At 32.0% G+C, this 6,000-nt stretch overlaps 1 pseudogene; it reads right to left on the bottom strand.

Annotated features, from left to right (window-relative positions):
* LOC139814368 (uncharacterized) overlaps positions 1-5,687 on the bottom strand; it is a 46,328-nt pseudogene extending 40,641 nt beyond the window's left edge.
* Between the last annotated feature and the right edge of the window lie 313 nt (positions 5,688-6,000).

Below are 6,000 nucleotides of genomic sequence, written 5' to 3' on the forward strand. Positions count from 1 at the left end.
TAGTATTTAATACAGGACGAGTATTGAATACTTAGTATTAAATTTCTGATGAGAAAGCATTTAATATTAGGTGAAAAATACTTGTGTAATAAATACTTGTGTTGAATTACTGATGAGTATTTCAATGTTAGTACTGAAGTACTGAACCAAGGATTCCATGTGTAATAAATCACTGGCCAGTATTTTAATATTAATACTCAAGTACTGAACTGAATATTCCATGTGAAATTAATCACTGACCAGTACTACAATTTGTATAGAAACATTATAATAAGTAATTCCTGATAATATTAAGGAAAAGAGATAAAAGTAAGGCACAAATACATTTTATATGAAAGTCTGTACTAATTCGTCTTGATAAAAGTGTACAAGTTTTGAAATAGTACTGAGGATATCATTTTAATATTCAATTCAAAATTTTATTACTCTTTTTAAACTGAATTTGTTTCTTAAGATGATTTTTGAAAAATTATATATTTGCGCTGGTTATGACACATGTAGACTATATATAACACTTACATCAAATTAAGAAGTAGTCTACCACGTAAGGCAGTTGGCTCACGATCCAGAGGTCCCGAGTTCGATCCCACCAAGGTAAGTGTTTTTCAAATACGAGAAAATATTTATAATTATAGACTGCATCTTAAGAAACAAATTTAGTTATAAAATAGTAATAAAATTTCGAAAAAAAAAAATTTTTTTTTTTTATGCCGGGTAAATATCGGAAATCGAAATATTGGTGAGTAATTCAATACTAAGCACCAGTAGTTCTGTGTAGTATTAATCACTACCTATAATATTTATCACTACCAGTATTTTCCCAGTATTTCCCAAATAAATATTGACAGTATTAAATCACTGAGATTTTAAGTATTTAGTCAGTAATACTTTTTTGTAAGGGAAATTTCAATTTTGCCGCAGGAAAAGAACATATTGCAGCATTTCTTTGTCTGCCGAAAATTTTGGGAGTGATCGTACGTAAAAGGAAAAGCGATGGTTCATTACCAACTTCTGCAGATGTGATTAACAGTTTTTTCGTTCATTTTAAGGTAATTCATTAATTTATAAAAATGTTCGGTTTTCGTATATATATAGATTATTTACAAAAATTATTTACCAAGAATATTTACAATTTTTATCAGTTTTTCTTATTATATTATAATTATTTACAAATTTATTATATTACAATTATTATTTACAATTTTATAACTATTAAGAAAAATTAAAATAAAATAGTTATAGAAATGAAATATATTTTTAGTCAATTTAATATTTGTAATTAAATTTTTTGTATATTTTTGTACAGACTTCTGAAGAACTAACTGACTTCAAAGCAAAGTTACAAGCTTTCCATAGTGCCCTCCCATACGTAGCATTCATCGGAGATCTACTTAACGAAGGTTCCACCGATAAAGATACATATGTTTTTGTGATTATAAATAATTTAAATTTTAAAATTGAATCTAACAAAATTATCGAGGCTTTCGATTATTGTTACAAGGCCTTTTTTGCATTAAATACCGACTTCACGCCGGAATGTCGCCATATTTGGGTGTTTTTTCAAACACATATTTACAAAAATGCAAATAAAAATACTAAAACATACACGATAGTGACGAAACTTATAGATGAACTACAGAAAATCGATAAAAATAATTAATATTGTCAGTTTGTTTATCAAAAAAAAAACATATTAAAAGAAATGTAATATATAGTTTAACCGATCATATATTTGTTTCGGCATATCACACGCCTTAATTGAAGTAAATGTTACATTTTTTTGTAATTATTTCTATATATAATAAACTTAGTACGATAAATTATATAAATCTCATTATGTCAAATCCAATCGACTTAGGAGCTGAAATGATGTTGTTAACATTGCAATTGTACAACAATCCAGTAATACCGCGGAATGTTGTGCAACTAGTTGTGGATACAATAATACATTTTGTTAATATTACATATACAAATCATATACTACAAAAAATGGAATATTTGTCGCAGAAATATGATTCATTTGTAGTACGCGATATGAGAATAATTTTAAAATCTTCAAGTATTTTATCGGAATTTCAAACGGAGCATAAAAGATTTTCATATTATGAGCAAAACGATCTTATGATTATGCCAGTCGAATACAGTGTAGGGTCAATTACAAAAAATGCAGAATTTGGAACTGAAAAAAATTTAGAAGTTAAATCATACGCTACGTATATTCCACTAAAGTGGAGTTTAAAACTTCTTTTGGAAATACCAGGAACATTTGATCTAATAATAAATTACATGAATAATTTAAAACTGGAAAATGATATCATTAAGAACTTTATACAAGGGGACGTATGGAAAGAAAAAACGAAGTCTTTCGGAAATAAACTTGTACTTCCCGTATTCATTTTCCAAGATGAATGGGAAAGCGGCAATGCACTTGGCTCTAATGCCGGAAAACAAAAATTTGGTTCTGTATATGCATCTCTACCTTGTTTCCCTCCGCAATATGCCTTGCAATTGGAAAATATATTACTAGTAGGTCTGTTTCAAGCAAGTCATCGAAAACAATTTGGAAATTTTAAAATATTTGCAAAATTAATTTCGGAATTAAATGATTTGAGAAAAGATGGACTTCTTGTAAAGGTAAATGGCAAAGAGCACAAAGTCTATTTTATACTGTCTTTAGTTTTAGGTGATAATTTAGGCTTAAATGAAATGTTGGGATTTATCGATACGTTTAATTCTGGTAAACCTTGCCGGTTATGCAAGGCCACCATTCCAGAGATTAAAACTCTTGTTACCGAAAATTTCGATTTGATAAGGACTTTAGAATCTTATAATGCGGACTGTGAAAGTAAAAACCCAGCTGAAACTGGCATTAAAGAAAAATGCGTCTTTCATCTTGTAGAAGATTATCATGTATGTGAGAACGTTACTTTAGATATAATGCATGATATTTTTGAGGGAACTGCAAATTATACCATGGTACACATTTGCCATGATTTGATATTTAAGCAAAAATTGTTTACATTAGAGTTTCTAAATAATCGATTAGAAACGTTCGAATACGGTTACATGCAAAATAAAGTGCCAATTATAAAAAAAGAACACATTCAGACGAAAAAGAAACTCAAAATGTCGGCATCAGAAATGATATCCTTTACGAGATATTTCGGCTTGTTAGTAGGCGATAAAATCGAAGAAAACAACGAAACTTGGGCGCTGTACATTTTATTCAGAAAAATTATATCGATAATCACTTCGCCAAGAATCGTGTCAGGCCATGTAACTGCATTAGATGAAACAGTTCCGAGCTTCCTTTCTTTATACAAAAAAATGTATGGAGATTTGACGTTCAAATTCCATAATATGACTCATCTCGTACGTACATTAAATAAGAATGGACCACTCGTCCACTATTGGGGTATAAAATACGAATCGAAACATAGACAGCTTAAATTAACCGCTGTATCCACCAGCAGTAGAAAGAATTTATTGTGGACATTAAGTATTAGAAATCAATTACGATTAGCCTACGAACGTTTGACAAAAAATATACAACGCGATAGAGTAAAATTCGAACATTTCGAGAATTTAGACGAAGGTAACAAAATAAAGTATTTCCCATGTAACACAGCTGATGAAGAAGTCATTAAAACACGGCACGCGCAACTAGATGGGATTAATTACGAAATTGATATGATTCTTGTAACTGATATGCAGGGTAATGACAATTTACCAATATTTGGTAGAATTAAAGGTATATTTATAACAAAAAATAAATTGTATTTGCTTATGCAACTTTTTCAAAGTGTTTATTTTGACGACCATTGCTACGCTTATAATGTTGAAAAATGTACATCAGGGTTTATGTTAAAAGATGCGAAATTATTACCAGACGAACATCAGTGTCTACTGGTTAAATATCAGGGCTCGTTGTATGTCGCGACTAAATATATATTGTAAAATAACGTTTGTGAACCCATGTATCAATAAAATGAAATAATAATAATAATAATAATAATCTTATTCTCAGAAAACTGTGAGATTCGACTATTATTTTATGAAAAAAAGGATATTTACTCACAAAGCGACAGAAATTAATTTTTCCTCTATTACATATATATCCTATATACTACATATTCTGCTTACAATTAAACTGTAATAAAGTAAATGTTTATGATCAAATGTATATATACTTTGAAATTATTGTTTGAAATTACCCCTAAAAAAGAGATTCATTTAGAAAAAAATTTATTATAAAGACAACCATTTGTTGAAGAATAAGATTTATCAATCGTATTTAGTTTACATAATCTATATATCTTTCTGTCATCTGTCAGTCGAAGAAATATACAGTGAGAGTTAGGCCTCTATGACTGGTCTCTCAGGCAAGCGCGGCTTGTTCGCTGTACCGTACAAACTGCTTGACACTCCCAGGCTAAAACTGCCTGAGTGCCGAAGCTTCTGTAACTTCACCCGCCGGCTTAACAGAGTCAGGTCATAATAGCCGTGGCCATCGGCTGTAGAGACTTAAAATTTTTTCCCGTATATTAACTCAGTAGTTTTCTCTTTGCTGAGTCTGTCCTTCCCGCTTCCTATGACACCATCCAGTTTTTTCGGGATGGTATACAAGGTATCGAGATGAACTCTATTAAAAATGCGTCGGATGTCCTCGCCTAAGCCCTTCACGTATGGTACCGTAATGCATCTTCTGGCATCGAACATGTCCAGTGGCGCGTCAACTCTTTATACCCTTCTCTCGAGCGTCTTAAGTCTAGGCTTAATTCTTTTGTCAATTATTTCAGTAGGAAATGAGTTATTTATAAGGATTTCTCTCACTAAACGGATGTTGGTTTCATGGAAACGTCTGTCCGACAGTAATGTATTTGTTAAAACCGTGGAAACGATCATTGTGTCTTGAAACTCCGACAAGAGAACACGCTTGTTGTCGGCGCTCCTTCGATGATGTATTGCTCCGTATATCTGAGTAACAACGTTGCATCACGGCACGCACAATCGTCACGCCGTACTCATTCTCGTTTTGTCACCAACTTACACACGTAAAGTATAGGTTTCAGAACACACGAGTTTTACTTGTAACACTTTTTTGGTTCGTTTGCATTGACTTGACCATTGTTCTTATATAGTGACTTGTCTCCATGACTATTTCGGGTAAAATTTTCAAAGACACGGACGTGTGGTTTTGTGACATAAATTAACAGGTATCGTCTTTCATAATTTATTAAATTAGTATTAAAATTGTATCTCTTCGACCAAATTAATTTTGTTTTGTATTGATTGTCAGTCTCATGCTTGAAAAGGGCCCGATCCAAGGATCGAAACGTCGCAGCGTTTTGTAATCATTGCCAATCATTAGTCGACAACAATAAACGTTTCGAGTTTAATACATATTGGCGGAATAAACAGTTATTTCTTTAAATTATATTCTATTTTACGTCTTATAATATCAATGTTACAATATATGAGAAAATTAATTGTATGTACATAATACCTTTGTTCTGCTCAGATGAGCGCTCGTAGGATAATGAATGTCTTTTCATTTTAGTCAACGACGAATCTGGATCCTCAGAACGAGAAACGGATCCTTGCACGTGTGCCGGCGGAGGTGGCGATTTTGACTGGTGCGAAATGCTACTCTCGCACGATTCGGAGCGTTGAGTGTGTGAATCACATTTCGGTGCGGAACGATGCGCTCTCCCTTATATACACTTGCTCTAGGAGGGGAGTGTGATACACACACAAGCCCAATACGTAGATTCGAAGTTATCTTCTGATAACAATAATCGTCAAGGAAATCCGGTGTCATGCTTGAGCGACGATTGCGAGCAATTATGGTTCCTCCTCAATTAAGTAAAACAAGTTAATCACAGAAACGTCAAGATGACATTAAAATGATGAATTTTAAGTCATTATATGGTCAACGTCAAGAATCAGTTTGAAATGACTGACTTGTGCGTAACAGTATTATATTGTTACAAATTTGTA

Source organism: Temnothorax longispinosus, chromosome 6 (assembly GCF_030848805.1).
Source record: "Temnothorax longispinosus isolate EJ_2023e chromosome 6, Tlon_JGU_v1, whole genome shotgun sequence".
In the NCBI taxonomy this organism is placed as follows: Eukaryota; Metazoa; Arthropoda; class Insecta; order Hymenoptera; family Formicidae; genus Temnothorax; species Temnothorax longispinosus.